The 25,158-nt window shown below is 54.1% G+C and overlaps 1 protein-coding gene across 1 annotated transcript in view; it reads right to left on the reverse strand.

Annotated features, from left to right (window-relative positions):
* Positions 1-25,158, reverse strand: part of ATP11A (ATPase phospholipid transporting 11A) — a 103,393-nt gene that overhangs the window by 77,475 nt on the left and 760 nt on the right. The gene's annotated exons all lie outside the window — the stretch shown is intronic.

Below are 25,158 nucleotides of genomic sequence, written 5' to 3' on the forward strand. Positions count from 1 at the left end.
CCCGACGGGGCAGGCAACGCGCCGGCGGACCCCTGTGAGCAGCGCCCCGCCCTAATAAACCCTCGTGGCGTGGGTGAAGTGTGAACTGGGTGACCCGTGAGCCGTACAGAGTGGTTTCCAATCTGTGATGCCGCAGCAGCCCCGGAAGGGCTGCTCAGACAGAGACTGGGGTCCCCGCGGCCCAAGCCCCTGGACGACACGGCCAAGGCTGGCGCCCACCCTCAGGCTCCATCACCCGGGTTCTAGGGCCGCTGGGCCCTGCTCGGGGCTTCAGGAGGGACGAGCCCTGGCTGGGAATCCAGGAGGACAGGCAGCACCCGACGCTGCCAGCGCGGAGGCCTGCTCTGCCCACCCTTTGTGCTCGCCGGCCCTGAGTGGCCAGAGCGGGGACGGGTCAGGCAGACAGGTTTTCACCCCATGATCTTCTTTCACGTCAGCACCTTGAGTCACGTGTGTCTATTCATCCAGGAAATGCAACCCGTCAGCGAAGCCATGGAGATAAAAAGATGGAGAACACGGCACTGAAGACAAGCGATGAGCAGTGTTTTTAGTTAAAGCTGCGTGGAGACCGACAGCGAGACAGAGCCGAGTGGGTGTGGGGCGGGGGTCACCAGCTTCACGGGCCGGGACGATGCAGGGCCCGGTGTGGTCCCGCAGCCTCTATGCACAGCCAGTCCCCACCACGCGCCGCCCCCGGCCACCCTCCCGCCGGCCGGCAGAGCGGTCGACGCCTCTGAGCAAGGAGCCCCGAGAGCCCGGGGCAGTTACACTGTGAACACTGGGGCCCCCTCAGCCCAAAGATCGTAAGCCCTTTTCCAAAAAAGCCTGCTGACCCTGGTCAGAGAGGGGCCGTCGCAGGAACCCTGAGTGGAACCACTACTCATTCCAGTTGTGAGTTGCGGAGACAAGTCACTTGTGCAAAGTACACAAGAAGTGTGGGCTCACGCCTAGCAGATGCCCCCAGCCCTGCGGCTGGGCCCAGGGAGGCTGCCTGGCCCGGAGCTTCCTTCTGGAAACGTGAACTGGGGGAGAAGAAGCCCCCTCACCCCACCCAGCCGCCCTGGAGGAAACTGACTGCTGGCCGGGCAGGACCCCGCAGAGAGACCCCCACACCCCGACCCCCGCAAGAGTCCTTCCTGTGAGAGAACAGGACTATGCCCCGGTGCCAGATTTTCAATCCCTACAGGAAGAGACCAGTTCTTTCTATCGCCTGGTTTCTCCCGTGTTCCCAGCAGCTAACATGACTCTTGGTCCAGTGGGTGCTCCTAATTATTGGTGGAATAAAGTAAAAAATGCAGCTGAACTCGCTGAAAACAGAGCAGCAAGTTATCACCAGAAACAGAGACCACCACCACCCTGATGCAGGTAAAGACTGAAGGCGGGAGGGGAAGGGGCGACAGAGGATGGATGGCATCACCGACTTGATGGACATGAGTTTGAGCAAGCTCCGGGTGATGGTGAAGGACAGGGAGGCCTGGCGTGCTGCGGTCCATGGGGTCCCAAAGAGGTGGACACGACCGAGTAACCACAACAACGACACCTACAACACTGAGTTATGTTAGAGAATTCACAGTCCGCATGCAAGAGTTTTAAAGGTGTCAATTGATTGAAACTTTACAATGTGTCCGAAGTTTTCCATAAGATTTCCCAACCTCAGGCCTCCACAGAAACCCCAAAGGCAGGGGCTTGGAGAACCTGCGGGCTGCTGTCGCGTGAGCAGGCGGAGGTGGGGACACCGGTGGTGTGGACCCCGCCCCCGCCCCCCCTCTCCTGGCCCTACCCGCCTCTCCAGGCGGCTCTTCCGTCCGCTCTTCCTGATGCAACCTTGTTCCCTTACTGAGCTTACGGATCACCTCTCCCTCCGGAACGTTCTTCCATCTCATGCCCTCTGACCTCAGTTCTGTGCTCACGAATGCTAATCCACCGGGTCGGGTGACTGAGACCGCTGCCGTTGATAACACTGCTAATGAACTAAAACCGCCATCACAGACCATCACCTGAAAACTCAGGCTGTCTCTCCAGGGCAGATGAGTGAACAGACCCCCAAGCCAGGACCACCTGGCCCAAAAATCATAAACCAGGGGCATCCTGAGCCCCAGAACTGAGATTAAGCAGTGTTTCTAGATGATGGCTTATCGCGGTCTCTCTGTTTTTGCCCTAAAAGAAAACCCCACCTCCGCGCCCAGAGAAAGTGGATCTGAGGCTTCTGCCCCAGCCTGGCGCCTGCAGAAAACCCGGACTTCGCTGCAAACACCTGCTCTCTGAGTCTGGGTGACTGTGGTGCAGGCTCACAGCCCGTGCTTGGTCACACTGAGCTGTATACTTTTATAATAACTAGTGATTTAGTTAGTAAAGGGTTCTGAGCTCTGTGCGAGCTCCAGCAATTTACGTGAACCCGAGGAGGGGGCGTGGGGGCCTCTGTAGCCGGAGCGTCAGGAGGCCAGGTGACGCCTGGACTCGGGCTCACGGCTGGAGCAGAGGGTGCTCCCGGGACTTGGCGACATGGGCAGAGTCAGGAACGGGCTGCATTCTGGAACGCTCTGCGGGGCCGGAGAACAGGCTGGCCGAGTGCAGGAGCCCACCTCCACCCCCACGAACTGGGCCCAGACTGTCTGAGCTCCTTCGCCAGAGCCGCCCTGTGTCCTAACTTCACACAGAGGAGAAAACTGCCCGCACCCTGTCTCTGAGGTCCTGAAACAGGCTGAGTGCGGACTCCCAAGGGTGGAAGCGGGGTGGAGGCCAAGCTCTCCACCAGGAGCGGTGTGGCTGGCCGGCAGGGAAGGGCCCTGACCGACCACAAGGCGCTGACCAGATGCCCGCCCGGATGCCAGGAGGTGGCAGGAGCAGCAGGTGTGGCCGGACAAGGACAGACAGACGCGGCTGGAAGCCTGGGGGAGGGGGCAGGGGGCGGGGAAAGGAGGGCGGAGGGTTCTGGAAACAAACCCACAGAGGCGGATTCGGCGGGCTTCTCTGTCCAGGCTCACACGCTTCAGGAGCCCCTGGAATTTCCTGGGTGGGGAGTGCCCTCTCACTCAGCCTCACCTCCTGAGGGGACTCAGGTGGGCCTGTGAGGACGAGGTTGGAGGCCCCACAGCACGCCGACCTCTGCAGAGGCTGGGGTGGGTGCTGGGCTCACTGAGACCCAGGGGGCAGCCCGGGCAGCTTCCCGGGGAGCGGGCACCTCAGGGCAGGGAGGGACCCCTGGGGATGCAGCAGAAAGCCTGAGCCCCAGTCCCCCAGATGCGGCTCCCACGGCCTAGGGCAGAGCTGTGTCTTTTATAAAAACTGGAACTGTGCAGGCTGCACTTTCACAGTGAGTTTGGGAGTCGCTCGGGGCTTCCCTGGTGGCTCAGCTGGTAAGGAATCCACCTGCAATGAGGGGGACCTGGGTTCGATCCCTGGCTTGGGAAGATCCCCTGGAGGAGGGCATGGCTCCCCACTCCAGTATTCTGGCCTGGAGAATTCCATGGACTGTATAGCCCATGGGGTCACAAAGAGTCGGACAGGACTGAGCGACTTTCTAACACACGGCTGAACGCTGGAACCCGAGGGTGGTGAGGATGGCGCCCACAGCAGGGCCCAGGGCCTGGCGCCGCCACGGCCCAGAGTCCTGACCCCGGGTCGGGACCCCGCTGGGGTCGGGGAACCGGCTCAGAACTCGCTCCCCAGGTGTGGCACCAGCTGTGTGACCTGGGCGTGCAGCCAGTCTCTCCCCCCCTCCTCACGTGAAAACTGGGGTCACACCTTGGCCACGACGCGCTTGTCGTCGTCTTAAGTGGCACCTGTAGACCTGGTGTCCTGGGCGTCAGAGGCCCGGGTCCCGCAGGCTCAGGACGCCATGGTCCGGGGCAGGGGCCAGGTCACGTCTGTCTGCCGCCATCACTTGTCCAACTGTTCCCCGCACTCCAGACCGCGGGTCACACTGCCCAGGACTACTGAACCCAACTGAGTCAGACCTGCCCTGGAAGGTCAACCTGCAGCTCCTCTGAGGGAGGGGCTGCCTCTCCTGGGGTCCTCGGGACAGACTCCTCCCTCTGCTCATGCGAGCCTAACTCTGGGCAACAGCCTCTGGGGAGGGTCTGGAGACAGGGGACTCTGACCACAGCTAACCGGCCTCCTTGCAGCACTGGCCCTCCATGCCTAGCTCTCAGCTCACACTGCCTTCTGTCTGTGACCTCAGATCAGAATGGATTTACATTCTGCAGCAGCCGTGGGCCATGCGCTCCCGGGCCTGTGCAGGGTAGGGGGTAGGGGGCAGTGGGGGGTTCTCACTCATGGCCTGCACCTGCCTCTCTGCTCGTCCCCCCAGGGACGGTAAACGCATTGCAGGATGCTTGGGATGGTGGGGGGGGGGCCCTCTTTATCAGACCACAGAGCAGCCGCAGCGCAGGCAGGAAGCTCGTCTCGTCACACTAGGACCTCTCCCCTCCCACCAAGTGTCTCGTCTCAGTAGTAGCAGAAAATGTCCTGAGCTCTGCTGCTTGTTTTAACTTGCCTTAGTGGCAAAAGCTTTACACTTTTCTTCAGATTACAAAAGCAATACACGATCAGTATAAAACTTTTTAGCACAAGACAAACAGATGAAAATAACAATAACCCACAACCTTGACATCCAGAGGTAATCACTAGTTAACATTTCTTTGTATACTTTTCCACATTTTTTCTATGCATATATTTATGTGAATCCATTTGTATGAATTTGTATTTATATGAATACAAAGGCATATATACGAAAAACAGGATCGTGTCAGATGCACAGTTTGTAACATGCTTTTTTCACCTAATACAGTATAAACTTCTTTTCACATCAATAAGCCTGAATCTACATCCTCTCTCTAAAGGTCTGCACTGTACTCCTTTGCACAAACTGTCAGTAATGTACCGGTTCACAGAGTGAAGCTGCTTTCTTTACTGCAGTCAACAAAGCTGCAGGGAACGTTTCATTTTTGTTTTATTTTGAAGTATTGCTATACAGTATTATATAAGTTATAGGTGCATAACACAGGGATTCACGATTTTTAAAGGCTGTCCTCCACCTGTAGTTACTGTAAACGAGGGAACACTTTAGTCTGGCGATCTTTGCGCATGTGGACCATCAGTTCCTGGGGCGAATTCCTAAAGGTGGAATGGAAATGTTTATTCTGCATCAAGAATAAATAAGATTATTCCTACAGCCTACATGTTAATTAATCTCTGACATTTTAATAGTGTTTCAAGACAAAGTAATAAATGGGATAATTTTATACTTAAAAAAAAGGACAGACTTTTATATTTATTTGCGTTTTCAAATTGCCTCTCTCCAAGTTTAAACACCTGGGGCAGAGGATCACTGAATTATCTGGTGCATCAGGAGGACAGACCTTGGCCACAGGCCTCTGGGCCCCGCCAATCACGTGACAAGACGCGGCCCACAATGTTCAATTATAACACACTTGTAGTCAGATCAGGCTTGGGCTGTCAACACAAGTCTTTTCTGTTAAAACCAACAGCAATGTTTTAAGCCTCCCTCGGCCCTTAATATTCATTCTGTTCTAAAACACTGGCCTTTGAGCCACCTGTGCTCAAGGGCTAAGTGCTAACTCAAAGCCCACCAGACGGTCCCCAGACAACCTCCTTGGAGAAGCTTCCAAGAACCTAATTGGGGGCCTCCTCTTTCTCCGACTCCCCGCTCCCCAGAGCCCAGCACACACAGTGTGAAGGTGGGACCCCGCTGAAGGCTCTGTCACCCCTGAGATTTCAAAGGACAGTTGCAGCTGTATTTCTGGTTAGTTGTGCAGACCGTGTGTAAAGTTATAAAACTGTTAACTGGAAAAGCTGAGTTCGAGTTGGCTAAGAAAATTTTATCAGCAAAAATAAAAAACAGAATGAACATCATTAGTGGAAAATTTATTTAACATTCTTAAAGCTGCAAAAAAAAAAAAAAAAAAATCCAGATACTTTATTTCCATTGCTTTTACCCCTGTTTCCAACAGCACAGCGATGAGTGCGTCTTACAGAAAAGGTGGGACAGAGGCAGAGACAGGCAGGGGGTCTCACGCAGGCAGCGGGACGCAGGCAGCCCTGCTCTGACGCACACACAGCGCTCAGCTTGTAAGGGCAGTGTGTAATGTCCTGTTTTCTCACCTACCACCACAGTTAGTGAATTCAATACCATCAGATTTGAGGAAATAGGACTGCCGTTACAAGCAGTACAGAGAAGCTGAAACGAAGTAACACAACAAACCCCTAAACCTGTAACACTTCAGTAGCACAGTGACACCTGTAATGCACACACCAGCTGGCCCGCACCGTAACGTCTGTGACACACAGCAGCGTCGGCACTGCACAGCAGCGTGAAGGCCGCAACCTGGGGTATTTACTCTCAACCCAAGTCCGTATGGTTGTTAAAATGTTTTCTAAACCTGTGTTTTCCAAAGAAACCCGCGGGTCCTCTTGGGCCACGGCCCACCTAAACCCTGTGATGGGCAGCCCTGTCTGCTTTGAGCCCAATCGTGCATTCTGAAATAAAATCGGATACGACTCAGGAGTAAAAATTGAGTCTTCGAGCTGTGAAATGTCACGGACCTATTTCACCAGCTTTTAGGTGAGGCCATAATTTGCACCTGACGTTCTGTCCTGCTCATTCCGCTAAGACTTGAAAAAAATCTCTCCACGAGCAGGAGGATCTCTGCTCTCTGCTCTTGGTCCCCGTTCCTGTGGAAGCCGCAGCAGAGAGCTCTCACCTCCTCGCTCTCAGAACAGCCTGAGCCCCCAAGTCGCCCCAGGCCCACTACCCCCGTGCAGGGCACCAAGCCCAGGCTTGTGTGTTCATGGACCTGAGTGCAGAAGGCACGGGGCTCAGGCAGGTGCCCCAGCCACCTTCCTTGAAACTACGGTTTCTGCTCTTTGATGCATCCCCCATGCAGCCCCCTCTGAAGCAGAAAGAGGAGGGCAGTCTGGAAGGGGAGCCAGGCCAGCCCCAGCTCTGCTCCTTCTTCCGGTCACCCACACCCTGCAGGGACTTAGAGGTGGGGCTGGGGGTCCTCCCAGAGGCGGAAAAAGTGCCCCTGGCATTTCCTCCAGCTGAGATAGAGACGTCTCTGGTGGAACCCAGAAAGTAGCCCCTGAGGATCCAGGATGAGGGCAGAGGTGGGAGAGAGAAGACCCAGCCTGTCTCGCAGGAAGAAAGGCAGGTGGGGGACAGTGAGAGGCAGGATGGCAGGAGAAGCCCCGGGGGGAACAGAGGGAATGGAGCCCCTGGTCAGCTGGTGGCTGCATTCCTGGCCTTCCTGGCCTCAACTGGGGACACCTAACCTGGTATCTGGTTTCCTTTCATCCTTATCAACAGTTAGCTGTCAGCAGAAGATTAAATGGCCAGAACGTGATCTTACCACAAACAAAATGGGAATAAAATTTCCATTCTGCCTGGAACAACAGCGGCCTTGAGAAGCCACAGCTTAAACAAGAATCAGAAACCCACAAGATCACGTAAGACTCAACGCTGCCATTCACATGGCGCACGGCTCCTTTCTATCTGAATGTGCTCAATAACAAGGATTCTTACATCCGTAAGAACTAGGAAGAAAAAAAAATCATTCCACAAAGACCCATAGAGCTTTATGTACTCTATTACGTAATGCCGTGTGGATGAATTTACTACTATCCCAGGTCCGCAGAAATCCAACTGAACTTGTTTTAAACATTCACACCTCTGTTTACAGCAACCAAAGGCATCTTGTTTGGATATTCAAACACACGGCAACGGTAGGTCTATCTGGGCTCTGGGTTCCGGGAGCGGCTGCCAGAAAACCACCCACTTTCAGATAATCACGATTGTGTGATCACTGACCTAGAGCCAGACATCCTGGAATGTGAAGTCAAGTGGGCCTTAAGAAGCACCACTCTGAACAAAGCTAGTGGAGGTGATGGAATTCCAGTTGAGCTATTTCAAATCCTGAAAGATGACGCTATGAAACTGCTGTACTCAATATGCCAGCAAATTTGGAAAACTCAGCAGTGGCCACAGGACTGGAAAAGGTCAGTTTTCATTCCAATCCCCAAGAAAGGCAATGCCAAAGAATGCTCAAACTACCACACAATTACACTCATCTCACACGCTAGTAAAGCAATGCTGAAAATTCTCCAAGCCAGGCTTCAGCAATACGTGAACCGTGAACTTCCAGATGTTCAAGCTGGTTTTAGAAAAGGCAGAGGAACCAGAGATCAAATTACCAACATCTGCTGGATCATGGAAAAAGCAAGAGAGTTCCAGAAAAACATCTATTTCTGCTTTATTGACTATGCCAAAGCCTCTGACTGTGTGGATCACAATAAATTGTGGAAAATTCTGAAAGAGATGGGAATACCAGACCACCTGACATGGCCCCTGAGAAATCTGTATGCAGGTCAGGAAGTAACAGTTAGAACTGGACATGGAACAGACTGGTTCCAAATAGGAAAAGGAGTACATCAAGGCTGTATACTGTAACCCTGCTTATTTAACTTATATGCAGAGTACATCATGAGAAACGCTGGGCTGGAAGAAGCACAAGCTGGAATCAAGATTGCCGGGAGAAATATCAATAACCTCAGACATGCAGATGACACCACCCTTATGGCAGAAAGTGAAGAACTAAAGAGCCTCTTGATGAAAGTGAAAGAGGAGAGTGAAAAAATTGGCTTAAAGCTCAACATTCAGAAAACTAAGATCATGGCATCCAGCCCCATCACTTCATGGCAAATAGATGGGGAAACAGTAGAAACAGTGTCAGACTTTATTTTGGGGGGCTCCAAAATCACTGTAGATGGTGATTGCAGCCATGAAATTAAAAGACGCTTACTCCTTGGAAAGAAAGTTATGACCAACCTACACAGCATATTAAAAAGCAGAGACATCACTTTGCCAACAAAGGTCCATCTAGTCAAGGCTATGGTTTTTCCAGTCGTCGTGTATGGATGTGAGAGTTGGACCATAAAGAAAGCTGAGCACTGAAGAAGTGATGCTTTTGAACTGTGGTGTTGGAGAAGACTCTTGAGAGTCCCTTGGACTGCAAGGAGATCCAACCAGTCCATCCTAAAAGAGATCAGTCCTGACTGTTCATCGCAAGGACTGATGCTGAAGCTGAAGCTCAAATCCTTTGGCCACCTGATGCAAAAAGCTGCCTCATTTGAAAAGCCCCTGATGCTGGCAAAGATTGAAGGCGGGAGGAGAAGGGGACGGCAGAATGAGATGGTTGGATAGAATCACCGACTCAGTGGACATGAGTTTCAGTAAGCTCTAGGAGTTGGTGATGGACAGGGAGGCCTGGCGTGCTGTGATCCATGGGGTCGCAAAGAGTCAGACACCGCTGAGCGACTGAACTGAACTGCTGAACTTAGCCCTTTCTGGGTGTGGGTTCGGCCCTGGGCCTCGGAGGGCCTCCATGTGGTTCTGTTCAGCAGATATAAGGGCAGGTGGGCCCTCCGCCCAGCCCCGCTGAGCTCTGCCGCTAGCCAGCACCACTCACTCAGCACTGCCCGGGTGTGGGGGAAGTGGGGCCAGGGCACCTGAGACCCCAAGGAGCGGCAGCGACGGCAGCAGGAGCAGACTCTGGGCCTCATCCGGCCCTGGCCTGACAACTGACGTCACCACCAGTCGTCTCCCGTGGACTGTGCTGGCCGCCTGAGAACCAGCCCCTCCGTCTCCCCTCTCATTAAAGACCTAACACCCGGTGCCCCACCCACATAGAGAAAGCCAGCCGCAGATCCCAGGGGTCAGAACCCGCCTGAGACAGCAGAGGCCGCCGCCCACGGGCCAGGGGCCCCGCGCCACCCCCAGAGCAGGGCTGGGCCCCTTGCTCCCAGAGCTCCGTCTATCCCCCCATCACAACCCGTCCTCTGGGGGCGCTGCGCCTGCCTCCCCCTGTTTACTCCACCGGCTGGAGAGCCGTGCGTGTGTGTGTACGTGTGAACCACGCTTATGAGAGAGGACATGGACTCCAGGGGCGTGTGGACGGCGTTCCCGGCCGCAGAGTGACATGTGGATTTTACACGCTGGAGGCCTCGTCCTGGCCTTGAAGCCAGAATCCAGGATCTACTGAGAAGGTGGCTTTGCAGAAGGGTCCCGGGGCCAGCGCCTGGACCGTCACTTCCCAGGCCTGCATGTCTGTGCATAAAGTCTTCTCAGCACTTCACTGGCTATAGGCCTAGAGGTGGTCAACCCGTGGCTGGAATGAACATGCTTGATGCTGGGCGGGTGGTAGTCTGGGGTCTATGTCCCGACCCCCGGGTCCTCCCACGTCCCCGTCCCCCGCAGGGCCAGCGAACCCAGGGAGCTGGCAGTGGGCAGCTTGGGCCAGCACAGGACCTGCCATGGGTCCACGCGGGCTGCAGCCTTTATCCAGGTCAAGACGTGAACCAAACTGCCCTTTCCTCGGGCACTGGTGGGAAGTCACTCATCAGCCGACAAAGTGCAGAAGGCGCCTGACCCGTCTGCAGCGAGGCTGGGCCAAAAAAGAGAAAGACCAGTGCCGGCCGGCGACCACGTCCCGGCGGAGCACAGGCCTCTGTGGGGACGAGCCTCCACCGACCCCAGCCCTGCCGCCCCTGACACGTGCTCGGGTAACGCCTGAGGGAGGCCACGCCCCCAGCCCTGACGCCCCTGCCACGTGCTCAGGTAACGCCTGAGGGAGGCCACGCCCCCAGCCCTGACGCCCCTGCCACGTGCTCAGGTAACGCCTGAGGGAGGCCACGCCCCCAGCCCTGACGCCCCTGCCACCTGTTCGGGTAACCACGCCCCCAGCCCTGACTCCCCTGCCACGTGCTCGGGTAACGGCTGAGGGAGGCCATGCGGCCGTCTTCAGGAAGCCGACGCCGGAGCTCGCCGAGGACGCGCACCGCACTCTCGCATCTTCACTCTTCAGCCAGCTCTTCCGAGGGCCACAACGCCCAACCGGGGCACCTCGCCGGCTCCTGACAGCCGCGGCTTTTAACGAGCCACACTGTTTAAGAGACAGAAGTGTTCAACTTTACAACGACGTTTCTTGTTAATCAATTAAGTACTTAATAAGAACGGGGCTTCGTGCTTTTGAAACCATGCTGCTGTCTAAAAAGTGGCACAGCAATTTATGAAACCAGACAATTTCAATTTAAGAACAACAACAAAAAAACGTCATATCACCTTTTGGAGCAGAAATAACAGGAAACTGCTTGTCACAGACCCAACAATTTTACAGAAAAAAATTCCTCAAATTTAAGTTTCATCCATTTCTTAATCTTTTTTTTTTAGATAGTAAAAGAATAAACATTATAGATAAACTCAAAACAGAAACTTTATCTGATCCAGTCAATCAACAGACTGTAGTTTCTGGAAGAAAATTTCTCATAAAGTGCTATAATTCCTATTATCAATGCACTTAGGAGAAAAGCATATGGCTTTCTAACACCATTAAACAAACATCATTATGAGCTACACTATTTGAGTGTACTGCCAACTAGATATAACTCTTAGTTATGAGATATTCTGTCTCATTACAGAATTACTTGTTGAATGACAAGTATCAGGTTTTCTTCTCTGGAGCAATAATCACCACTCGCTGTTCTCAACAAATACATATTAAGCAAAACATAAAGCCCAAATGAATCCTCACATTCAAGTACTTAAATTTTAATAAAGCTTACCATCACCAATTATTTAAAAGAAAAAAGAAAAAAAACCCTCCTGCCAAGGGTACATTTTCCATTAAAATTTAATCAATGCTTAGGTTTCAATAAGTCTTCCCATGACCCTGATAAGATCTTTTTCATTGATTAAAAAAAAAAAATGCTTCCAAAAAAGCAAGATAAACAGTATCAAATGTAGAATAAACTACTTAAAACAGCCCGTAAATCAGTTTGTATTTAGGAAGATGAAAAAGTTTTAGAAACGGATGGTGATGATAACTATGCAAATGTAACTTAAAGCCAATGGATTATATTATGCGCCTATTTGGAAATGGTTTAAATGGTAAATCTTATGTATATTTTACCACAATAAAAAAAAAAAACTGCCCATAAACCAACCTATGGTACATTCACTCACTAGGTCAATGCATCTTTGTAATGTTACAACCATCCTAATTTATTATGTCACATCTTCATTTTGCCATGTAATTCCCTTTTTTACACTTTTATTGGAATATACAGTTGATTTACAACATTGTGTTAGTTTCGAGGGTAAGCAAAGTGCGTCTGTTGTACATACACAGCAGCCGCTCTCTTCACATTCTTTCCCCTGCAGATCCTTACAGAGTATTGAGTACAGCTCCTTGTGCTTTACAGCAGGTCCTGATGATTTTAAACCAAATTTAAACCTTTATCACAGGTAACATACATACTCCATGTTTTAAGTAATGGAATTTTGGGGGCGGCCACGTGGCCCTACTGTATAATGTGACCGTAACACACCATTTCTGCCACACCGCCCCCACTGTCCACCGAGGCCTGCTGCGCTGGGCTGGCCTCTGGCCTCCGTGGACCCCCAACCCTGTAATTCTGGGGCCCGGAGCCACCCCGTCCCCCCAGACCTGGACCCCAAGCCCTGTGATTCCCGGGCCCAGAGCCGCCCCGTCCCCCCAGATCTGGACCCCCAGCCCTGTGACTCCGGGGCCTGGAGCCGCCCCGTCCCCCCAGACCTGGACCCCAAGCCCTGTGATTCGGGGCCCGGAGCCACCCCGTCCCCCCAGACCCGGCTTCTGTCACCTCCCCTTCCTTCCCACTGCCCATCTCCTTCTCATCCCCAGCCCTGCCCGACACGCAGCCAGCCTACTGCGTTGCCTATTTGCCGTCTTCGCCCTCCACAGCGTCCCCTGTGCATACAGCGAGTGTCAACAACCATCTGGTGAACAGCAATGCTGAGCACCTAATGTGCAATGAGCTCGTCACACGCCTCCCCCTGCTAGAATCCGCAGGCTTGCCCCCCACCTGAGCTTCAATGTCAGAAAAACAGTGGGAAGAGCTGGACAGTATCAGACGTGAGGACACACGCAGACTCTAACCACAGGACGGTCACCCCAGCTTTCTAACACATACACTGCCTTCAGGTGCCTCCCCAAGTCAAAAAGTGCGCGGACACACCTCACGGTTATCTACGACTTTAATGGCTTATCTATTCGATCCAAATCAAAATGACTATTTCCAAACACTTCCTAAAGAGAAAAGGGAAGTTAAATCACTCCACGTGCATGCAAGTGGTCCGTCCCTTTCAGATCCTTTACCTGAAAAGGACGGACAAATCCAGGCCTGCCTTACCTTCAGATCACTTATCTCCTGCACCAATAATCGCCCCATCACTTTGTTCCAGGGAATAATAACTTTAATTCCATGATTTAAAAACTCATGTTTTCTGGGCAGGACACTGAGGCCCTCCTGAAAAATCACACAGAAATCCAGATGACGCTCCCATGGCAGAACTTCATTGTCCCTAATCCTTTGCTGAAAATAGGCTGGAGGAAATCCTCTTTTCTCTGAAGGAGGGAGATTACGTAACAGATGACCAGCCTAGCCACCTCCTTTCATGACAGCGGGGTCTGTCCAGAGCAGGTGGGAGGAACAAGGCCGGCACCCAGGGCAGGGGCAGACACACTCGGCCTGGAAATAAACTTGATCTTGAGGGGCAGATTCCATCAACTGAACAGACAGTTCAGAGAAGACAGAGGGGGCGCTCCCCCGACCCTGGGTCCTGTGACTTTGACAAGGGCCCCAGCATCAGACAGACAGGGCCAGCCCCCAGTACCAGAGGCCGGGCCAGCTCCCCGCCGTATCAGGGTCTCTTCCGACAGGGCTGTGTAACAGCCTGAGCAAGTTTTTAATGAGAACCAGGCTGCGATTACAGGGAGACCTAGGAAGGAAAGCTCTGCAGTGCTGGCTTGGGAACTCTCAGGTCACCACGAAAGCCCAGCATGCGTGGGCAGCAGGGTGACCCCACATCCTGGGCCCACAGAGAAGTCACGTCCCTGTCACCCTAGCGACAGCTTGGGGTCACCTTCCAGCCACCCCGTTCCGATTCTGCTGGAGGTGAGGAGGCTGCCCTGCACAGAGCAGGCCGACAGCACGGCCCCTAAAGCTGATCCCATTGACTCGGGGACCAGCCACTTCCCAGCCCCCTCCGCCCAATCCAGTTACGTGGGGGACATCTGTCCGGTCAACGAGACAGACGCTGCGGATTTAGTCCTAACAAACCCAGACGACACTTGACACCAACCACCACTCTGCTTCCAAGCCTCCTAGCTAGTGCTAGAGTGTGCTCAGTTGCTCAGTTGCGTCCGACTCTGTGTGACCCCACGGACTGTACCCACCAGGCTCCTCCGTCCACAGGATTCTCCAGGCAAGAATACTGGAGTGGGTTGTCGTTTCCACCTCCAGGGACGAGAACATAAACCCAGGAGCAAGAATTTCACCGTCTAAAGGTGCTGAAATCACAGAGTCTGTTCTCTTATCACTGTGAAACTATGTGAAAAATCAACAGCAAAAGATATTTTAAAATAACCCACGTGTTTTCAAGTGCAGTGTGACACTTACCAAGAGCGGTCTTTGACTTAGCCACTGAAAGGCTCAATAAAGTTAGAAGACCAAAAAATCCAAGCCTCCCACAGTAAAAAGGCAAAGAGAAAGACAGGAACACACAGGCCCTTGACGGATCAGGGCTCGGACGGTGGGCACCGTGGTCTCTCAGCGCTAACAACGGCCAAAACCCGCTCCACAGCCCAGAAGAGTGACCGTTCTTGCTGCACCTCTACTCTGTTAGCCCCCCCGATTCTGGGAATGCTTCTTTTGGTTTGATAAAACAGTCAACAGTCAACGCACTTTTTCAAACTGCCTCCTTTGTGGTTCTCTACCTGTGTGAGTACTGACAATCCGAATCGCACCAAGTTGAACAGTATTCAGCCACAAACGGAACTGTGCCCCCTGAACCGCTACGCCCACCGTGCCTGTGGGCGGAGACGGGGCCTGGGGAAGCCGTGGAGATGAAACTCGGGCGTAAGGGTGGTGCTGTCCCTGACGGGACCGTGTCCTCGCAGGACGAGGGACAGAGATCATTCACTCTGCCCCCCACCCCAGGAGCAGCCGCCTGAGGCCAGGAGAAGGCAGCCGTCTGGCCTCACCGGACCCGCCTGCCAGCCCTGGGCCGCACTTGCAGCCCCAAGCCTGAGAAACCGGGCTCCGCTGTGGCCCCAGCCCCACACCAGGACAGGCACGGACCCATCACAGCTTCGTGTTTTAGATGCCGGCGCTAAACCCACCACCACCGAGGTTCACGGACCCGCCACGAGCATCTTAGAACCACCCCGGAATCGAGGCCAGCTTTTCACCCGAGGACGCCGCCTTCCTCAGCCACATTCTCAGCCTCCACGTCCTCAACGACCAGACGTGTGTTGACATGACGCGCATCTCAGGCGGGCCTCCAACCTCAGACCAGGACAGAGGCGTGGAGGAGAAAGGACACTGGGTGGGCAAAGCAAAGGCCCGCCGCCGTCCACGTGGCAGGGAGCCCCTCAGCCATGTGGATGGCAGGGTGGCCGGCTACCCCCGGGGCGCGGCCAAGAGCAGCGGGCTGGATGACCCAGGCCCCCCCGTCTGCCGTGCTCGCAGGAGTGTCCACGAGCCCCACAGAAACTCACCAGCAGCCTACGCATCTTCCTAGGCCACAGGCTCCTGGGTGCCTGCAGCCACACCCAGGCCGGCATGGGAGGGGGTCCTGGAACAGACGCAGGCCTCCCCTGGCAGGTAAGAGGGGAGGGAAACGGAAGCCAGCCTCGTGCGTCCCGATGAGGCGCCAGGAACCCCAGCCTTGCCCCGTCACAGAGCCCGCGAGGCAGGCGCAGGGTCAGCACGGCAGAAGCAAAGTGACCGGAAGTCACCAGCATCTTGCCCGAGCCACCCACCTCGGTTAACATGTTCTCGGTTAACATGTTTTACCCGCAAAACACACACAGCAGACGGTGCAGACTCCCCCGACAGCTGCGGCTAGCTGGTGCGTCGTGTCGGGGCAGACTGCGGCTGGATGACGCGGACACACAGCTGTCCCCCAGGAAAACCGGCTCCTTCCACCGCCTACGTCCAAACCTTGTCAGACACTCCCCGGGGGTGCGTGGACTCTGAAACCCACCAAGGGCAAAACAAAACCACAGAGAAACAGGAAACATCTTGCCCACAGAAGCTCAGGAGGGTGGGAGGCAGTTAAACGTTTGCAGAGCGAGAACTTGGAAATGGATCCATCTGGACGAGCTCTATCCTGAGAGGGTGACTGACAGACACCCAGACGGCAGGACGGCGGGGCACGTACGGGTGAACGTTACCAGCACAGTCCTCTCGAGAGGAGGGGGCTCGGAGGCAGTGAGTTTCCTCCGTCTCCACTTAAAAAGGTAGGGAAAGTATGTGCAGGGTTGGCTGGAAGAGGCAGCTAACGACTAAGCTGCCCACAGCGCTGCCCTGCTCTGGCCTGGCCTACGCCCAGGTGACGACGGGACAGGCAAGGGCAGGAGCGCAGAGCCCTCTCCGACTCGGCCACGGCGGGCTTCTCCGGTCCACACGCAGCATGAGTGAGCCTCCCGCCAGGGACACTGCTGGACCCGCTCCCCACCCAGCGTCAGCACACACGCACCAGGGGACGCGGGGCCCGGGCTCCGCTCCCGACGGCCAGTCATCGGGTGCTTCTAACCCACTGACCGACGGACAAAGCTTGGTTTGGGCTCAGGGGTCCACCCCAACTGGAGAAGCCTGGACCCTCGGTAGACAGGGGTCGGGAGGCAGGGCAGCCGCAGGGCAGGGCGCCAAGCCCTCCATGAAGGGCAGCCACCCGGCGCCAGACGGCCAGGTCACACCTTTGTTCAAACAGTGGGGAAATGTGGGCACTCGGGGACAATCGTGTTCAGTCGCTCAGGCGTGTCCGAATCTTTGTGACCCCAAGCACTGCAGCCGCCAGTCCTCTGTCCACAGGATTTCCCAGGCAAGGATACTGGAGTGGGTTGCCATTTCCTTCTCCACGGAGTCTCCTGTGTTATCAGGCGGAATCTTTACCCCCAGGACACAATCAGCCGCGTTTAAATGTTGGCCATAAACTCAGGCAGTTCTGAAGCCACAGAGTGTCTGATGCAACCGTATCAGAGGGCCAGTTCCCCTCCTGTTTTCAGACAAGGTTCTCAGCGTTCAGGAGACTAGCGGCACTGGGGACCCGCCCCCCCCCTCCCCCGCTGGGGACCCGCCCCCCCCCCCTCCCCCGCCCTGCCCAGAAAATAGAAAGCGTTTGAGCCAAAGGCTCTGCACTGTGTGCTCCAGGACCCCCAGGGGGCCAGTTAAGAATGCCCATTCACAACCAGACCCCAGCAGAGGGTCCTTTCCAGGCGGGGGTCCGAGGGGTGGATGCGAGGAAAAGAGGGGGCAAGTCCTGGGGTCCCTGTGGGCGGAGGAGCAGCCGTGAGGACAGAAAGAACCACAGACAGAGAGTGGGGGAAGCTCCCGGGGTCAGGAAGCCCCTCCAGATGCGAGGGGACCCTGGGCTGTGACCCTGGGGAGGTCACTTCCTCCCCGGGGGTTTATCAGGAGAGGGGCAGGACCACACACCTCCCTGGCCTCCTCCTCACTGTTCTGAGAAACTACCAGGGAAGGAGACTCCAAAGGTGTGAAGTGGCCTCAACAAGACTTTCAAGGCCTGTCCTTAACCCATTCAGGTCCTTGCAAGCACCTGAGCACCCAAGGGCGCATCTTCGAGGGTCTTAGCAACAGCTGTGGTGAGAGGCGGAACTGACCGCTGGACAGAGGTTTACGAGCTGTCCCGGCCCCAGGGGGGGGTCTGCAGCCGCGGCCATGGGGGCACCCAGGCCTCCCAGCAGGGCGCTGACGGGGAGGACAGGGCGCCAGCCCCAAGCAAAGGGCCTGCCGACCGGCTCAGCCCCCTCTCCGCCTGGACCCACCCGCCAGACATCGTGGCTCAGAGGCCCGTAGCCTCCAGCCCCGGCACACTCGGACGGCACCCCAGGCCCTCCCTGCCTCCCAGCTGATCAGGGTGCATCAGGGAACACAAAACTACAAAGCCCAGAAGGAACTTCTGGGGCCCTCGGGCTACAGATCCTTTCTGCATCCCATGCTGCTTCTTATTTGAGGGAACACTATTTTGCCCCCATGACCTTCCCTGAAGAACCAAAGGGCAGACTCATCAGGGCAGGGAGTGGGTGCAGAGACCAGGGAGGGGCCATCAGGATATAGCCTGGGGCCAGGCCAGTGCCCTTGAGGCTCACCCACAGCAAGTTCTGAGTCCTTCTTCGGAACTAAGACCCCACCCGGGTGGGGGAAGGTCAGAGCACAGATTCCAGAGCACCGCCCTGTCACGAGCCACCAGGCCTTAGGAAGAAAGTCAACCACCGTGCGGCCCCCACCCCCACATTCCGCCTTTACAGTCTCTCTGAGCACCATCAAGGAGGTCAGCTTTTCTGAGCAGGAGCTGCCCCTCCCTGCTTGGCCCCACCATCAACCTTTCTTGGCTTGTCTGACCTTCACGACCTCACCTGGTGTCAGGCAGAGACCCTGTGTGTGGCTGAGGTTGGGGGTGAGGGCAGAAGGGGGACCCCCGGTGGGCCGCCTCGGGCTGAGCGCCCACGGGCTGACACACGGGCGCTGCGGGAGGAAGGAGGCAGGCCTGGGAGTCCCTGGAGGACACAGACGTGGGGACGCAGGCAGGGGCCGTGGGGTCAAGGAAGCCTGCTTTAAAAAGGGGCAACTGAAAGGCACGACGGAGTGTCACGGGGCTGGTGATGCCGCTGCAGAAGGGAGGTGTGCAGGTTCAGGGCAAAGGGGGACGGGCGGGGGCCCGGAACACAAGCTGCAGCTTTCCAGACCAGGTCACCGCCCCAAACCAGGAGGGCGCCCACAGCAGCTGCAGGGTGGGCCTCCTCCCTGGGGACCGCCGTTCACCACCAAGTTGGGGGGGCCACCACCCTCCACACCGTCCACTCGGGGAGGCCGAAGGGGACGCAGTCCCGCGGAGGAGCTGGGGCTGCCAGCGGCGTCAGACCCTTGACAGAGCACCTCCCTGGGCCGCAGGGCACCCCAGTGGCCCCCCGATCCTGACGGTGCTCCCCCCGCAAGGAAACCACATCAAGGGGGTCCCTTTCAAGCGGGAAGATGCCCATGGTCTCAGTCAAAGGCCTGAGCCAGGTCTCCACCTGCACCTGTGAGCCTCCGATGCTGAACTTTGACCTCCACAAACAACTGTGTGTTTTTTTTTCATATACCAGAATCCAAGTAAAAGCAATCCCTTGTTCAAGCCTGTTGAATTTCTATGGATGTAAAAAATGGCTTTTTATTGATTTTCCTTGCAAATAAATAGCATTTCTGCCTGCATTTAACTTGGTTAAAAAAGCATTTGAGTCTGGGACCTGGGCATCTGCACTCTGACTGCCCCGCACGAGGGTCAGCACGTGTCCAGGCTCCAGCGCCCAGCACAGCCGTAAACAGAGGCCTCCCCACGGAGCCAGTGGCAGCTCAGGGGCTTCCAAGCCATTCCAGGCAACTGCGGACTGAGGTTGGCGTGCTCGCCCCTAGAGATTCTGCAGCAAAACCCAGTCAGCTAAACTCCCTCCCCTCCCCCAGGTTATTAAATCTGCCCTCAGGCAGGAAAGCAAGCACATCAAGATGACTTGTCCCAAACAGGCAGACAATGGGAGGAATCTAACTTAATAGCCAGGACACAGGGGTTAAATTACACATCAGGCAGTTGCTTCCAAAGGCGTGTTCCAACACTGAACATTGCAGCACAGCCCTGCTCCGCAGGCGGGGCTGGCCAGCCTCGGGGTCACCAACTTCAAGCACCCAAGGCCTCGGGCGGTTCAGGTGGCCCACTTCAGCGTCCTGGGTGCAGACTCCCGGGTCCGAAGCACAGGAGGCCCCAGGGTGTCATGAGAAGCAGCCTTAGGAAGGCAGCTCCGAGGCAGGTGGCATTTAAAGCTTTTAAAGCCAAAGCTTTTAGAGCAGCAGCGGCCAACACTGACGTCCACGGCACAAGCCATTTGGTGGTCAAAAAAACCAAGAGCAGACCCACACACATGCAGATAAGTGGTGAATTTCTTACAAGTTTCAAAGCATTCTAATACAGCCATGCTTGAGGCTCTCCAGGGACCAGCGTTTATTTTTTCCTTATACAGAAAAATCTTAATGTAACCGTTTGTTTCAAAAACAGATCTACTCTCATTAAGGAAGTTTTGCCCATCTTAAAATTAAAAGGTAAGTAATACCCCAGAAAGCAAAAATTGTGAGACAGAAATAAGCAGAAACCTGGTCAAGCAGGTATCCAGGCTAAAGTACTGAAACCAAAGTCCAGGGACACAATGACGCGAGCGGCACAGTCAGACCTCCCGGCGGTGAGGCGTGGAGAGGAAGGGCCGCGTCATTCTGCAAGTAGACGTCATGGCAGGCTTTTCACTGGCCTGCAGTCTTCAGCACCCTTGTGTCCAGATGTCCTGAGTCCCCTCTGAGCCCACACACTGCTCCAGAGCAGGACGCCCACACTGACCAGCAGGTGACCCAGGGAGGTACTTGCCCTCTCCTGGCCAGTCACCAGGGACAGAGCTTTGCTAACAGCTATCAGTGACATGGACATCATCAGATGGTCAACACTGAAATCAGATTGATTATATTCTTTGCAGCCAAAGATGGAGAAGCTCTATATAGTCAGCAAAAACAAGACCAGGAGCTGACTGTGGCTCAGACCATGAACTCCTTATTGCCAAATTCAGACTTAAATTGAAGAAGGTAGGGAAAACCACTAGACCATTCAGGTATGACCTAAATCAAATCCCTTATGATTATACAGTGGAAGTGAGAAATAGATTTAAGGGCCTAGATCTGATAGATAGAGTGCCTGATGAACTATGGAATGAGGTTCGTGACACTGTACAGGAGACAGGGATCAAGACCATCCCCGTGGAAAAGAAATGCAAAAAAGCGAAATGGCTGTCTGGGGAGGCCTTACAAATAGCTGTGAAAAGAAGAGAAGCGAAAAGCAAAAGAGAAAAGGAAAGATATAAGGATCTGAATGCAGAGTTCCAACGAATAGCAAGAAGAGATAAGAAAGCCTTCTTCAGCGATCAATGCAAAGAAATAGAGAAAAACAACAGAATGGGAAAGACTAGAGATCTCTTCAAGAAAATCAGAGATACCAAAGGAACATTTGATGCAAAGATGGGCTTGATAAAGGACACAAATGGTATGGACCTAACAGAAGCAGAAGATATTAAGAAGAGATGGCAAGAATACACAGAAGAACTGTACAAAAAAGATCTTCACGGCCTAGATAATCACGATGGTGTGATCACTGACCTAGAGCCAGACATCCTGGAATGTGAAGTCAAGTGGGCCTTAGAAAGCATCACTACGAACAAAGCTAGTGGAGGTGACGGAATTCCAGTTGAGCTATTCCAAATCCTGAAAGATGATGCTGTGAAAGTGCTGCACTCAATATACCAGCAAATTTGGAAAACTCAGCAGTGGCCACAGGACTGGAAAAGGTGTTTTAATTCCAATCCCCAAGAAAGGCAATGCCAAAGAATGCTCAAACTACCGCACAATTGCACTCATCTCACACGCTAGTAAAGTAATGCTCAAAATTCTCCAAGCCAGGCTTCAGCAATATGTGAACCGTGAACTTCCAGATGTTCAAGCTGGTTTTAGAAAAGGCAGAAGAACCAGAGATCAAATTGCCAACATCCGCTGCATCATGGAAAAAGCAAGAGAGGTCCAGAAAAACATCTATTTCTGCTTTATTGACTATGCCAAAGCCTTTGACTGTGTGGATCACAATAAACTGTGGAAAATTCTTAAAGAGATGGGAATACCAGACCACCTGATCTGCCTCTTGAGAAATTTGTATGCAGGTCAGGAAGCAACAGTTAGAACTGGACATGGAACAACAGACTGATTCCAAATAGGAAAAGGAGTACGTCAAGGCTGTATATGTCACCCTGTTTATTTAACTTATATGCAGAGTACCTCATGAGAAACACTGGACTGGAAGAAGCACAAGCTGGAATTAAGATTGCCGGGAGAAATATCAATAACCTCAGATACGCAGATGACACCACCCTTATGGAAGAAAGTGAAGAAGAACTAACCAGCCTCTTGATGAAAGTGAAAGTGGTGAGTGAAAAAGTTGGCTTAAAGCTCAACATTCAGAAAATGAAGATCATGGCATCTGGTCCCATCACTTCATAGGAAATAGATGGGGAAACAGTGGAAACAGTGTCAGAGTTTATTTTGGGGGGCTCCAAAATCACTACAGATGGTGACTGCAGCCATGAAATTAAAAGACGCTTACTCCTTGGAAGGAAAGTTATGACCAACCTAGATAGCATATTCAAAAGCAGAGATGTTACTTTGCCAACAAAGGTTCGTCTAGTCAAGGCTACGGTTTTTCCTGTGGTCATGTATGGATGTGAGAGTTGGACTGTGAAGAAGGCTCAGCGCCGAAGAATTGATGCTTTTGAACTGTGGTGTTGGAGAAGACTCTTGAGAGTCCCTTGGACTGCAAGGAGATCCAACCAGTCCATTCTGAAGGAGATCAGCCCTGGGATTTCTTTGGAGGGAATGATGCTGAAGCTGAAACTCCAGCACTTTGGCCACCTCATGCGAAGAGTTGACTCATTGGAAAAGACTGATGCTGGGAGGATTGGGGCAGGAGGAGAAGGGGACGACAGAGGATGAGATGGCTGGATGGCATCACGGACTCGATGGACGTGAGTCTGAGTGAACTCCGGGAGTTGGTGATGGACAGGGAGGCCTGGCGTGCTGAGATTCATGGGGTCGCAAAGCGTCGGACACGACTGAGCGCCTGATCCGATCCGGTCTCATCTGATGAGTGACTCGGGCGCTGAGCACCCTCGCAGCGCCGGGCACCACCCTCTGCCCGGCCTGTGTCAGCACAGTTAATCCTCGTGCCAATCCTCTGGATCGGGGACTCATTCTTACATGAGGAAACTGAGGCAGAGAAAGGCAAACCACCAGGCAGGCCAGGTCCAACCCAGGTGGGCGCCCGGAGACTCTGAAACTGGACGTCTCCCCTCACATCTCTCCTAAGGAGGTAACACTAGCTTTGCATCCACTTTGTTAACACTTTTTTAAAAAGCTCACGGCACAGAAGCACTTTGCCATTTCTGAGTTCAGCACATCTCTATGTGGCTTATATGCATCCAGGCTCACAACCAGTGATGCCAGCTTTGGAAATACCTGGCCTAACCTGGAACAGAATTATCTCCTTCACTCGCCTACTCTACCTCTCTGGAAGTAACCCAGAATAAAATAACCTAGCAACGGTTTCCAAGGACTCCTTTATCTTTGGCAACCCTCAGGCATCATCATGAAAAGGTTTCTGTCCTAGAAATTCTGACTCTGTGACCACAAGACTGGAACAGAATATGACTTTATTTGCACTTATAGAATAAGTCACATACAGAAATCACAAAGAAATATGAATATTCAATCCCAGTCTTTTTTCCCCTCCAGTATAAGGAAATATAATTAATTCCTACATATTGAAACATAATCCAATCATAAGCTAACAGACTGGCTGTTTCTGGAAAAAGCCAAATTAGTTTAATAACATAGACATGAGCTTAATATCATAAAAATGAATGGCTTTCTATGTGAATATGGTGAAATAGTCAAATGATCAGATGTTTAAAAAAAGACGTGGAAGGAGAAACACAGAAATAGTAATAGTGCCCGTAACCGGGTCCCAGAGACGCCACCAAATACCGCACAGGCCTCAAGAGTCCACCGAAGAGCATTCACCGGTTAGGCTTGCGGGGACACTGGATTTCTTAAGTCTAATATCACAGCAAGGGGCTTTCCTGGTGGCTCAGTGATGAAGAATCCGCCTGCAATGCAGGAGATGCAGGTTCGATCCCTGGGTGGGGAAGATCCCCTGGAGGAGGGCATGGCAACCCATTCCAGTATTCTTGCCTGGAGAATCCCAGGGACAGAGGAGCCTGGTGGGCTGCAGTCCATGGGGTCCCAAAGGGTCGGACACGACTGAGTGACACACACACACATCACATCACAGCAAGGGGGAAATAAGCATGTAAAGGACACCAACATTTATACAGGTTGATGTGACACGAGAGAGCTGAAGACCTGAAGGACATAAAAGCACAAACATTGGAACTGTGTCCCGCCAGCTGGGAGGATGAAGGGGTCAGCAACAGGCAGGGAGGGAAGATGTATCAGGCAGAGGGCCCATGGGAGGAGGAGGAGGAGGACCGGGAGGCCTCCCGCCCTCCCTCTCTCCTGGGTAGACTGTGTCAGTGTTCCCGGGTCGGCGCTCCTCTCCATCACAAGTCTTAGAATCCGAGAACAGAAACTGACTGGGAGGTCAGCGAGCACACCCCGGGTCAGCAGGGCCTCCACGCTCCCCGCGACTGCACTGATTCGCGGCGGCGTCCACGGACGGTTTCTCTAACAGCTCTGCTGACCTGTCACGGGCACCAGCTTCTCCAGAACTCACTACTGTAGACAGGAAGGTGGCCGGGGTGCGCACTCACGTTGTCATCTGGACTCAAGAACCCCTAAGGGGACAGCGGGGCCTTTCCCACGGGAAGCCCGCCGGGCCTCTTACCAGAACCCCAGAGAAGTTCACCCCACTCAACTGGAAGGCTCACTGCCCTTCCCCAGGGGAGCTCCCCGACCCTCGAGGCCTCTTTGGTGAGTAGGCTCCGGGGAAGCACTCTTTCAACGTTCCCCTTGGGTGAACAAGAAGCTCGTAAACGTGAACACTGACTAAGGGAATTCCCAGGCCAGAAGAGCTCCCACAGCCGTGCCCCCTTCTAGCGGAAACCTCGGTGCGCGCCACTTGGGCAACCTGTGACCGACCACGTGCGCGCGGGGCCGGGGGCGGGGCTGTCGGAGACCAGGCCGCTTCCTTCGGCCGGGCGCACCCCCGCCGCCCCGGGCTCCCCTCGGCTGACGCGAAACCAAACCAGCCTCCCCTCTGCCACCTCTGGTGGCGGCCACAGCCAGCGAGGACTCCGGGAAGCCCCACGGCTGGCCTCGGATCCGACTGGTAACTCTCGGAGAAAAGCTCCCAAACTTCACTTCCGAAGCCCCATGTGCTGTTACGAAACTAAGGGGCAAGGCCGCTGTCTTTTTCCGTGGGGCGGCCTCTTCCTCTGTCCGACTCCC

Source organism: Bos mutus, chromosome 12 (assembly GCF_027580195.1).
Source record: "Bos mutus isolate GX-2022 chromosome 12, NWIPB_WYAK_1.1, whole genome shotgun sequence".
NCBI classification, from domain to species: Eukaryota; Metazoa; Chordata; class Mammalia; order Artiodactyla; family Bovidae; genus Bos; species Bos mutus.